The sequence below is a fragment of the Physeter macrocephalus genome, chromosome 4 (assembly GCF_002837175.3).
Source record: "Physeter macrocephalus isolate SW-GA chromosome 4, ASM283717v5, whole genome shotgun sequence".
Lineage (NCBI taxonomy): Eukaryota > Metazoa > Chordata > Mammalia > Artiodactyla > Physeteridae > Physeter > Physeter macrocephalus.
Genome location: NC_041217.1, coordinates 124,429,253 through 124,442,099, shown reverse-complemented (window position 1 = coordinate 124,442,099; position 12,847 = coordinate 124,429,253). Strand labels below are relative to the sequence as shown.

The following is a 12,847-nucleotide window of genomic DNA, read 5'->3' as shown; positions in this document are numbered from 1 at the left end:
AAATTCTGTTACTGTATCACTTGAATAAATTTAAATACAAATGTGTTGTCCCTTCTACTAATGCATACCGGGAAAGATGCATTTGGTCACAGTTAACTGAATTGTAGCTAAAAAGTTAAAAACAAAGTGTGAGTTCTTCCTACTCTATTTCTATTGAGTGTCAGGTTACTAAACTTCATTTACCTGCAATCCAGAGACTAAACATTCAGGAATATAATCTATGGGGAATCTCAGGGATCATGTTTTGATCCAATTTAAATAAATTAAAATATGTAGTGTTGGCAATATCTTAAGCAAACACAGTACAATTCTGGGCTGGTAATCTTTGTAAAGGCCTTCTTGAACAGTAAGTTGGTGTATAGTTGACATGGGGGCAGGCTCATTGTTATTGTCAGAATTTATGAGATATTTCCTTGCATTAGAATTTTTTCCTAAGAATTTTCCAAAAGCCAGGTTTAGATTTTTGAGGCATAGGCTATGCTTCCCTAGGGAAAAGTCCCTTTGTCTCCATTGAACAACTGATCTTTTTCTAGCAAGCAATGTGAATAATGATGCTTAACATGGTAAGAATAACTATGATAACCAATATTATACTTTGTAATTAAAAAATACCTTTCACATATATTGACATTCATAGCTATCTTGTAAGGTAGATGTGATTATCACCATATAGTAAGTAAAGAAAATAGAAGCCCATTGGGGGTAGAGAAAATAAGAAACAACCAAGGAAACTTACCAAGAATTAGGAAATGACAGACTCCAACTGAAAGCAAGTCTTCTGTTCCCATTATATGTGTCTTCCCACTACATTGTGAAATGTTTAAGTCAGGCCCAGGATACATACTCTCTTAGTCAGAGTTCTGCATAGAAACAGAACCAATGGGATATATATATGTGTATATATATATATATATATATATATATATATATAAAATCTATATCTATATCTACACACATACACGCACGCGCACACACACACACACACACACACAGAGGTTTCTTTTAAGGAATTGGGGAATTGGCTCACATGATTCTGGTTTGATGACTCCCAAATCACATGGGGCAGGCCAGCAAGCTGGAGACTCATAGAAGTTTCAGTTCCAGTCCAAAGGGAGTTTCTGGCAGAATTCACTCTTGCTTTGTGTGTGTGTGTGTGTGTGTGTGTGAGTTTCTGGCAGAATTCACTCTTGCTTTGTGTGTGTGTGTGTGTGTGTGTGTGTGTGTGTGTGTGTGGCAGGGAGGTGCAGGGAGAGGGGAAGAAAGGTCAGTCTTTTTCTATTAAGGTCTTCAACTATTGAAAGAGGTCTGTCCACATTACAGAAGGTAATCTGCTTCTTCAAAGTCTACCAGTTTAAATGTTAATCTCATCCGAAAAAACACCTTCACAGAAACATCCAGAATGATGTTTGACCAAATATCTGGGCACTGTAGCCCAGACAAGTTCACACATAAAATTAACCACAACACATACCAAGGTATTTCTAGCCAAAATGCACAAAAGGATATTGGACAAAATTAGTTAAGTCATGGATACCAGTAGCAAACTCAGTGATCCAACATTCTACAGATTTCACATTCCAGGTATTTCTACTGAACATTATTAACTTTGGTCCCATTTGAGCCTTTTGCTCTCTTTCTTTTATATACATGTTCTTCAGACTTTTCAGAGTCACCATGGATTTCATATATTTTGTCCACACAGTTTTCTTACCTGACTTGACATGGCAAATGAAGCATAGTAATTGCCTCAAATGTGTCTCAAGCTCTAGGAAGAATCTCAACAGGGAAAGTATAAAAGGGAAAAACAGTGTGCATTACTCATCTCCTACATTTAGCTAATGTGTACCACATAAGGGTGAAGAAGAAATGATCTCAGTATACAAATGAAGAATCAAAGGACCAGAGAGGGTAAGTAATAGGCCTAGGATCACACAAATAAAATGGAGTACAGATGGTGTTCACATCAACTTCTTTTTGGTGTACCTGTTTTTTTCATTTTGCTACATTTACCAGGGATTCTTTTAGGTACCTGAGGAAGCAGACTGGCAGCTTTCTTGATCATTTATCTTGTTACAGTGCTTCTTTACTCTGTGAGCATATATGCAGGCTAATTATTCACTGGGAACTTCCATACATTGCTTGGGACCTTCTAGTCTCAAGAAATAATTTATGTAAATTATAACAGGAAACTAGACCTAATATAGGATGAACTCCAGTCTTTACATTGTAAGCCATGTCATAAGTTGTCAGGTTTGTTTTTTTTAAACTCAGTACAATAAAACTATAACAAAACCTTTAATTATATAAGCTTTGGAAAATAATATTCCATTCGTCAGAAAGTCACATTTGATAAACCAGAAACAACATAATATAAATGAAAAGTAGTGGGTGTAGAAGCCTGGAGTTTTTTAGCCTTGGCCCCTTCATTTACTTGATTGTGGGATGGCAGCAGACATGACTAGTTATCTACTTGACATCCAGTCCCTTTTTCTTGCTTGCTGGCAGAACCCTAATTTTATTTGGATATCTCTCTCCCCCACAAGTCTCAGGGAAGGATGTATCTATTTCCAGCTGCAGGGTAAATCATGATTGGTCTAGCCCGATCATGGCCATTCCAATCCTTTGCCAGTGGTTGGTTTAGACCCAGTTCTGGCCAGTGAAACATGAAAGGAGGTTTGCAAAAGTTTCCTCACTCCTAAGAAAATACAGAGAAATTAAACTGCTCCTTTTGTTCCTATGCATATTTTCTTATTTATATTATACCTGAAACCAATGCATTTATATTTGACCACAAAATTAGCCAGTCTTAGAATGAATCTGATTCAGGAGTTGGCAGAATAGGGAGGGAAGCTCCCCAGTTCCATGGTGACCCTTTTGAGACACAGATCAGACTAAGTCTAGAGCCACTCTACCACTATACTTTACCTCAAACGTCAAGCTAAAACAATATTTTTTTATTGTTTAAGCCACTGTAAGCCAGGTTTTCTATTACTTTCAGCCAAATGCATTCTAAATGATAAAATTTACTTTCAATGAAGAAAAAGCAGCACCTTATTTGTGGTGATTCTATGAGCCTTGTTTTTTTTCCTGGGTTTTTATTTTTGTTTTTGCTGCTTTTTATGCATACTAGAAAAATTAAAATTTAGCAAGAATAAAATAAAACAAACTACTCCAAGTTGAAAAAATAATGCCCCCAACATTTCAGCACTAAAACTCATGTGGACAAGTCATTTAACCTCTCTGGGGTTTGATTTCCTTAACTGTCAATGGAAATGGTAGTAAATATACTACATAGAGATTTAATATAATAATGGATGTAAAGTAGTATAGTGCAGGACATCTTAGAAGCTCTAAAGGTTAATTCTCAATAAATGTTTATTGGTTATTGGTGCTATTTATTTCTACTGTAACTATTTTTGTTTCAAAAATCTCATTATAAGCTTAGTTATCTACTTTCATTTCCTATAGAAAACAAAACTAAGACATATATAAACTGTAGCATATATCTCATTGCATCTTTATACAATCCTTAAAAGCTCACAAAGATTACAGATTTACTTCAAATTACATTGGTAAAAAGTAGCAAAACCCAAGACTTCTGTGTTTTTGGTGCTCTCTTTCAAACAACATAGCAGACTTCTCAGAAGTAACAGAACTGAAGAAGGGAACTGGCTGCTAAACACTTGCAAAGTGTATAACAGAGTAAAAACTAGAAATACGGTCATAGAGGAGGAGATAGCTGAGATCCACAAAGTGATTGCAAGGACCAAGTTTAGAACTGTAAAGCAAGCAAAAATACACATCTGAACTCAACTTAGGGAATCACTCTATTATAGAAAAGCACATACATGATGTTTAGAAAAGGTCATATTCAGTACATTCTGTTAATTGAAAAAGTAAAATGTACAATGTGATATTCTATACGTGCTACTTAGTATCTTTTAGTTAAAGCTACTAGTAGCAAATTACTGTGAACTAATACCATATAAAGTATTACTGAATTATGTAAAGGGTCTACTGAAATGGCATCATCAACAAGTAACAGAAATATAAAACCATGAATTTTACATTTGTCTTCAGTAATAAATTGATATTATAGTACAGAGGACAATACATTGAACTAAGTACAAATTTCAGTTTATTTCATTCAATAACTTTTGTGACCATGAGCAAGTATGTGTCTTAGTTTCACATATAAGGTGAAGTCATTGGAATGGGGGAATAGTCTTCTTCTTTCTGTAGAATTCCATGACTATAATCATTTTAAAAAACTTTTTTAGAAGTAATGCAGGTATTTACATTTATAGAAAAATTACAAGATGTTACAGGGAGTTCCCATATACCCCCATGCCAAATTTCCCCTTTATTATCTTACATTAGTATGGTACATTTGTCACCATTAATTAGCAAATATTGATGCATTGTTATTCATTAAAGTCCATACTTTATTCATGTTTTCTTAGTTTTTACCTAATGTCCTTTCTGTCTCTATCATCCAGGATATGACATTGCATTCAGTCATCACGTCTCCCTGGGCTCCTCTTGACTGTGTTAGTTTTTCAGATTTTCCTTGTTTTTGATGACCTTAACAGTTTTGAGGCATACTGGTCAGATATTTTTTAGAATATCCCTCTATTGAGACTTGTGTTATGTTTTACTTATGATTAGACTGGGGCTATAGGATTTGGGGAGGAAGAACACAGTGATAAAGTGCCAATAGGGACTCATGGATGTTTATTTTATACTTTGGGTTATAATCCAATACAACTTTATTTTATTGCTCAAATTGTTCCAGTTTTAACCATTATTAATGCTCTATTATTTGATTTATGAGTTCCTTTGACACACACCCATAGTTTTGTATCACTTCCTTACTTTGTGGTGCTACAAGATGCTCCTGGCTCATCTTGTATATTTCCTATCCCAGTCTTAGAATCAACCATCTCTCCAAGGAGCTCTGGAATCTTTTATTAAAGAATGGTTTTAGAAACCAAAATCAAGGCACTAGGTGTGTTATTGCTACTGGGGTGTCATTGCCTCCAGGCCCTCTCAGCTGACAGAACAAGAAAATATATGTGTGCATACTAACCTGTGTATATATATGCCCCAAAATATTTCTATATGTAACTCTCTGTATCTATGTTAAGCCAAACATGAGTTCATTCTCTCTCTAACTCTAATCCATTACCATCTGGATCATTCTACTCGCCTCTTCTTATTTCTCTGTAACCACCTATCCCAATAGTAAGAACCTACTTTCCTCCTTTTGCTCTCTATTTGCTTAGTTGTTCAGTCCCACTATATATGTATAGTGGTTTCAGAACTGTTAAATCATTTTCTTGTGGGAAACAACTTATCAGCTACAGAACAGTACTTATGTGCAGCTTTTTTTGCCTTTAGTGGACTCCTTTCATTTAGAGTTACTTAGGTTAACACACTTTTCCCCTGCCAATATAGTAATTTTTAGCATAACAGCATAATCTTCAAATTGTTAAAGATAATACTTAAAAAAATATCAATATATAAAACTTTTGCCAGATCAACAAGAAAAAATAAAAACATCATGTAATGGTCCAAACTTTTCCTAATTTCTTCATTTTTAATTTATTAACAAGAATAAGGTGAATATACATTTATTTGAGGCCCAAATGATATTCAAATTTAAAAATTGTTAATCAAATTTTTCTTCTTCACCTTCAGAAGAAGCTGCTGCTATTTATTTTTTTTCTTTTCAAGAAGCTGCTGCTTTTGATAGCTGTATAGTTTTGTAAAGGTACTTATACTGGTTCACACATATACTTTCTTTGCAGTTTCATGATTAAAAAACATTACTTTTAAGAAAACTTTGAAGTATTTAACCCCAATAATGTATAAAACATTTTCATTATTTTTCATCTTTTTTCAAAAAGAATCTTAAGGAGATAAATGGGCAAATTTTGTCAGTTTTACTTTGCAAATAAAGAAATTGAGATTTAGTTAGTCCCATGTCCATATGACTTTAAAATGCCCGAGCAAGGAACAGAATCCAGATCTTCTGTCTCCCTGTTCAGTTATAATTTTGACAGCATCTTTTTTTGCCATCTCCAAATAGATTCACTCTAATACATTTGTTTTTCCATTTTCATAATTACTTGATAGTACTAATGACAAAAACAATATTTCTAATCAGCAGTGCAAGATTGACCATAATGCTTAATGATTAGAATACTGTACACAAAGTAAACTACAAGAGAGTAAATGTTCTTTGAAATAGACCAGTGATTCTTAAAAGTGGCATATAGCTAGATGTTATGATACATATTTTATTATATATCTGAATTTTACAAAGCCTGAAAATGGAAAATTTCGAATGAAATGGATTTTGGTAAAGCAAATTAAAATTAATTTTTAAATTATTGAATTTCTTTACTATTTTTACCCCCTTGTTCTATTGTATTATATTAGTTTCCTAGGACTACTATAACAAATTACTGCAAACTGGGTGACTTAAAACAACAGAAACATATTCTCTCATAGTTTTGGAAACCAGAAGTCTGAAATCAAGTTGTTAGCAGGATTGATTCCTTCTGGAGGCTCAGAGGGAAAAATCAGTCTGTCCCATGCCTCTCTTCTAGATTCTGATCACTTAAGCTTAGGCAGCCCTTAGCAATCTTTGGTTTATACATGCATCACTCCAATATCTAATGGAAACAGATTTTTAAGCAAAAAATAAGTAGAAATTTTGGTTTCATTTATTGCTTTTTAGATCCTAGGGCCTAGATGTTTTGTATCATACAACTCTAAAATCCTTTTATTCTTATGTAGTATGTCTTTAATAATCTCCAAATTTCTGATTATGTTTATATTTAAATTTATTGTATATTCTTTGGGATACCAGAATGTGGATGACAAGTTAGGAGGAATAGTAACCAGTCTCCCTGTAGTTGTTCTGCTTGTGCCTTTTCCTTCCTGTATCCTTATTAGTTTGATTTAACTTTCAAAAATTTGGTTAGAAAATAAATGAATCACTTTTCAAACATATGAACCGTATAAAATTTTTAATTTATTTACATCAGCTTTATAAATTGCTTTTTTTTTTTTTGCCTTATCAAGTTCTTGAATATTTTAAGATTTGTTTTTTCCTTTTCTTTGGACCTGAGGGGAAAAAGTGTATATCTGGGACTTTTTTAGAAGACAAGTTATGACTTCCGTGTTGCTATTTCTAGGGTTTTACATAGGTAGATATGCTATTTTCAAATTCAAAGTCTAAAATTCCAAGCCCCTCAAAAATTATACAGTTTACTAATTTTATTTTATTTAGTAGTCATTCCAGATTTGATCCTAAGCCACAGAGCTAAATACCACAATTTTATTTTTGCCCTTCAAAACAAAATCATTTTTCATTTTAAATAAGTGTCTATAAAAAATAATGGGATATTTTGTATTGGCCCTTTAGAATAATTTACAACTTGTAAAATCCCCAAATAATCCTCGCTATTAGTGAGAGGCAGATGAGTTACAGAAGTCCTCCATTAAGATTAAGATGCTACTTGGAACAAGAAAAACATTAACTCATTAATAACTTAACTTGATTTAGTGATTTGGTTTACTGGATTAGCTCTAGCAGAGAGCAGGACCCAAGAGAATAATATGCATGATAGATTAGGTTTGGGTGAAGGACTATGATGTCTTAACATCACTTTTTATTGTTTTATTGGCTTTGTTGTAATTATTTTATAAGTAGATGTGAATCTACCAACATTTTTATCACAATCCCCTGGGTTTGCTGGCATTAGGTGAGGTAACATGTATTAGGGTGGCTCTGAGAAACTTCCTGCCATGGTAGGGTTAGAGAGATAAAATAATGCAAACTAAATAGTATCTACTCTGTAAAAGAAAATTAAACTATTTACTACTCATGGTGTTATGCCAATGAGGTAAAAAGACACATCATGTATATGTAAGAAAAATATTAAAAATCAGTCATTCAGTAAATGTGTGAGAGCAATCTGGTTTTGACATATGGCATCCCATTGGACATCAGAGTGATGGGTTGGCTAGGCAGGTATCTTCTCACCTTATTGAAGATGATTTTCCTGACAGAACTGGACTGTTCTATTAAATATATAGAATGCATTCAACAAAGCTATTGACAACTTGCTTTGTGCAAGGCGCTTGACTATATGCTGTAGAGGATGCCAGAAATAATAGGACAAAATGTATTCTTTAGAAGTCATTAGGTCTATTAGGGGGATGGAATGTGTATACGGATAATTGCAATTGAGATACGTGGTTTAGTTGCCATACAACTGTAGTTCCATTTAGATAGGGACATCAATTTGTCCCTGACTCTAGGTACTGGAGGACAGTTCCTAGAAAAGGTTATATTCGATGTGGGTCTTGAAAGATGAAAAGGATTTCAATAGTCTAAGATAAGGTAAAGATGTGGTATGGAAAAACACACATAACAAGTAGGAGGGCGTGAGTTCTTATTTATTTATTTAGAATGAAAATTGACTTTGCTAGAACATAGGGCTCATTGAGAATTACGGATGGAAAAATAAGTGTGCCAAGATGTAGGATGTAGAGAATGATCCCAGTGCTAAGCCAAAAGCCTAGAGTAATAATCCCTAAATATTAAATTGAAAATTAAACTCAAAGTTACTATTTTATCTTATAAAGAATTTTATTTTTAAAGGGACAAACTACAGTTGCTTTAAAAACTGAAAGGTATATATACATATACATATGTCTGTATATGTCTCAAACTTTCTGAACTGAATAATTCCCTCTCATGTGGTTGATGGAAAACTTTATATAAAGCAAGTACAAAATACCCTTGGAATTCACACATTTAACATTTGTGATTTTACTGAGGCATTACTTTAAATAGTGTACTTTAGGGCACGTTCAGATCTAGTCACTTATCTAGTCCCTGATCTTAAGAAACCATCAGTTCTCTTGTCATGATCTCAAACAGACTTTACAGTTGACCCTTGAACAAGGTGGGTTTGAACTGCACTGGTCCACTTCTATGCTGATATTTTTCAGTAGTAAATACTATAGTACTACACTGTTCATGGTTGGTTAAATCTGTGGGTGTGGAGGAACTCTGGTTAAAGAGGGTAGACTATAAATTATAGGCTGATTAACCCCCATGTTGTTCAAGGGTCAACTGTGTTTGAGAAATTAAATACAACAGTGGTATAAGGGGTTCACAAGCAACTTAGGATGTATCCTACTCTGAATATCAAGGAGTTACTTTACTCAGATATTGTAGTAAGGAGTTTCAAAAGCTCCTCCATCCATCTTCAAAAATCACTCACTATCATATCTCTGACTTTCAATAAACGAAGTTGCCAAAACATAATTAAAACATCCTATTGGTTTCTAATAAAGTTAGTATAATATATATTTTGATTATAATTAAGGTTTTAGGCAGTGTAAGAAATCTACATTATTTTAGTATTTAATTCTAGCTGTTTATGTTTAAAAGAAAAAAAAATCAGCCTAAATTTATTAAAGGCTTAAGGTAAAACGCCATATTTTCAGAATAGTTTTGAAGAAATGGCCATGGCAGTTTGACCCGGGTATATACTATCTTACAGATTCTCTCTTTAAGCAAAGGAGGGAGAGGGGTGTGGGACAATTTCAACAACATCCATCCAACAAAAGCATCATTATATTTGATTGATATTTTTTTGAGTTGTGTTTTTTTTTATTGTGGAAATGGGAGATTTCAAGAAACACAAATCTAAAAAGGTCCGCTCTTTTTAGTTTCAAAATGAATCAGAGCCTGATAGTTCACTGACTGTGCACCTACACTTAGGCAAGGTCAAGGCTGGGCTTTCTTTATTCTTTTTTGGAAAAAGATTTGATTTTCTGGTTTTTCACTACAGGAGACAAATTGACATTGGTGATATCCTTCAGAATAAGATGAGGTGACTGAAGAGTTTCAGGTGGTGCATCGATAAGAGTTTGTGTTGGTTTGGGATCCTCGGTCTTTTGTTCATCAGTATGTTTTAGTGCTTTTAATGGAGACCTGGTGATGGGGCTCCTGTCTTATTAGTTGACAAGATTTTGAATGTACTAGGCAAGTGTTTTGGAAGGCAAATAAAAGTCATCATTGTCATCTCCTAGACGTAATTCACTGTGCTCATTTCAGACTCATTGTTACTTTCTTCTCTTTTAGAATCATTTCTCATTTTATTTTGTCAGAAAGGAGTAACATAATACCAAAATAAGATTGTAAGCATTACTGAAACTGACAGAGCCATCCAAATATTTTTAGGGACAGATTTTTTTGGTTGTTGTTTAATTTTCTTTTTCTTCTCTCTCTATACCTTAATACACAATTTGATTTTCTCTTTACGTTAGCTTTACTTTTATCTTTTTCTTTCATGTGAATCTCTAAGGTTAGGTGTAGTTTGTTCAAATTTAGGCTCGAAAATAACTTCTTTTATGTTAGTAATTCTTTCTAGCTGAATCTGCAAATATAATTCTTTCCAATTAAAAAAAAATGTCCCTGATTCATGACTTCTTTCAAAGTCATCCATGGTATCAAATCACCAAAATTGTTAAAACTACTCTTTAAACTGCCATGGATGGATGTTCCATAAAGGACATTGTCAGTAGATTATGTCACCTGAACTAGAATATTCAAAATCAAATCTGTCTGTCTGGAGGAGTAGCTGGTATTGGTTCTTCTGTTTATAATGATTTTCCTTGTTCTAGAAAGTCAGCTTCCTGAAGAGAAACTTGAGGTAAACCCTTCACAAATAAGTCCATGGAGTCATCATTTCTGTTGGAGTTCATGCTAAAGGGACATACCTACTGGTTTTGAGCAGGTTCTTCTCTTTGTTCTGAAATATATTTTTCTTTCAAAGGAAATAGCTGACATTCAAGGTAGTAACATTCTTTTCTGACCTTAGGATGATATCTTGGGCTTTCTCATTTTGGATTTTTCATTGCCCAAGTCTAACACTAACATTTTATTATAGTCCAGGTAATTTTTCAACAGTGTAGAAATGCTGGTGATCATTTGGCATGGCCCAACTACAAATGACTTGGCTTTTGCCAATTTCTACCAAGTTTTTATTCCTTTTCTCTTTTGTTTCTTTGTGTCTTCAAGACTAACTTGAAAGGACCCTTCAAGGCACATTTCTTTCTCAATCTTCGGCTTTGGCCCCTGCCTCTGCCAGAGCCCTCCTCCTCACATTCCAAGGCTCTGCAAAGCTGTTGGCATGACCCTCAACCCCAAAGACTGTGGCATCATCTCCTGCCGCCTGAGACTTCTGAGACCACAGTTGAAATTCTCTGCTGCCCTCACCCATCGGCTGTCTGGAGGTGGTCATGTGATGCGATGGCTCTGCCAGGCACTCAGGTAGAGTCCTGCTCTGCCAGGCAGCTTCCACAACCCCTTAAAGTAACTTTAAAAATATGACAGAACAGACACCTTGCCACATTCAGTCCCTAACTTAATTTCTTTTCAGTTTCTTCAACAAATTTAGTAAATATTTGTTAAGTGTTTCAACACACTGGACATTTTGTTGGGTGGTAGAGATACAGAAGCAAACAAGACCTGTGAGAACCCTGCCCTCAGAGATCTTATATTCTACCAAATATCTTACCCAAATACCTTTAAAATAGGAACTGGAATTTCCCCTAAGTTGCCATATATATCTTTAACTTAATGATACATAGCAGAAAACATGTTCATGTAGTCTAATACAACATGATATTTATAAAATTGGTATTTCTCCATAGGAAATATTTCAAGATAATAGGATATTTGACAATTAGCAGAGGCAGCATGAAAACATTAAGCTTTTTAGTTGGGAAGGGAAAGAACTAATCTGTAAAATCAGAGAAAGGAGAATGAATGGAGGGAGACCGTGGGCTTCACAATTTGAACTTGGGCCAGCCTTGTTTTCTTACAATGCTTAGAATGTTATTTTTATTCTGTGCATTCATCCTGATAACGTGATATCTTATCCTCTGAATATTCAAATCTAACCCACTTCTACATATTCATAAAGATGATTAATTAGACAGAACAATAGTAGAGGATAATTCAATATGTTAATATTTACATTTTTCTATTCTTAGCTGAAGAAAAAATTTTACCATATGAGATCAAAAGGTTAGATAAATTTATGAGTCTATAAAAATTGTGAGTTAATTTTTTATATTTATACATACAGAGAGAGGGAGACATTTATACACAGAGAGAGAGAGAGAGACAGAGACAGAGACAGACAGAGAGAGTAGAAAAACCTAAAACTGTAAGGAAGGAAAAATCAACAATGATCCCACTACCCAGAAATTAATAACACTTAACCCTGAAAATACCTCATTAATATAAGTACTGTTACACTTACCATTTTATGGATGAAGAAGTTGAGGTTTACATGGGTTAGGTAACATACAATGGTGCCCAGCTGGTAGGTGACATAGATGTGATTTGAACCTGTCTACTTAAATTCAAAGCCCTGTTTTTAGCCAAAGTGAATAATTGTTCTTGTAAGTTATGATTTCTAATGAGTGATATATGTGTATTTTATTTAACTAATACTCCATTTTTGGATATTCAGGTTGTTTCATAGTTTATTTTATACAATGCTACAATAAACACTGAACATTCTTGCCTACTGTTTATATAGAATAATATATATAGCAATGAGGACTTGTACCACTGGCATTTTACAAACGACCTTCCAGAATTATTTTCCATGGTTTTTTCAAATATACAAAAAAGTAGAAAGAACATTAAAATGAACCCCAATATATTCCATCAGCCATCTTCAACAGAGATCATTATTTTACTGCTTCTGTTTCATCTATGCTGATTTTTTTTCATTTATTATAA

At 33.9% G+C, this 12,847-nt stretch overlaps 1 protein-coding gene and 1 pseudogene across 13 annotated transcripts in view; one reads left to right on the top strand and one right to left on the bottom strand.

Moving 5' to 3' along the window:
• Positions 1 to 12,847, top strand: part of LRRC7 (leucine rich repeat containing 7) — a 499,495-nt gene that overhangs the window by 38,500 nt on the left and 448,148 nt on the right. The window lies entirely within an intron of this gene.
• Positions 9,759 to 12,847, bottom strand: part of LOC102989302 (shugoshin 1-like) — a 44,867-nt pseudogene continuing 41,778 nt past the window's right edge.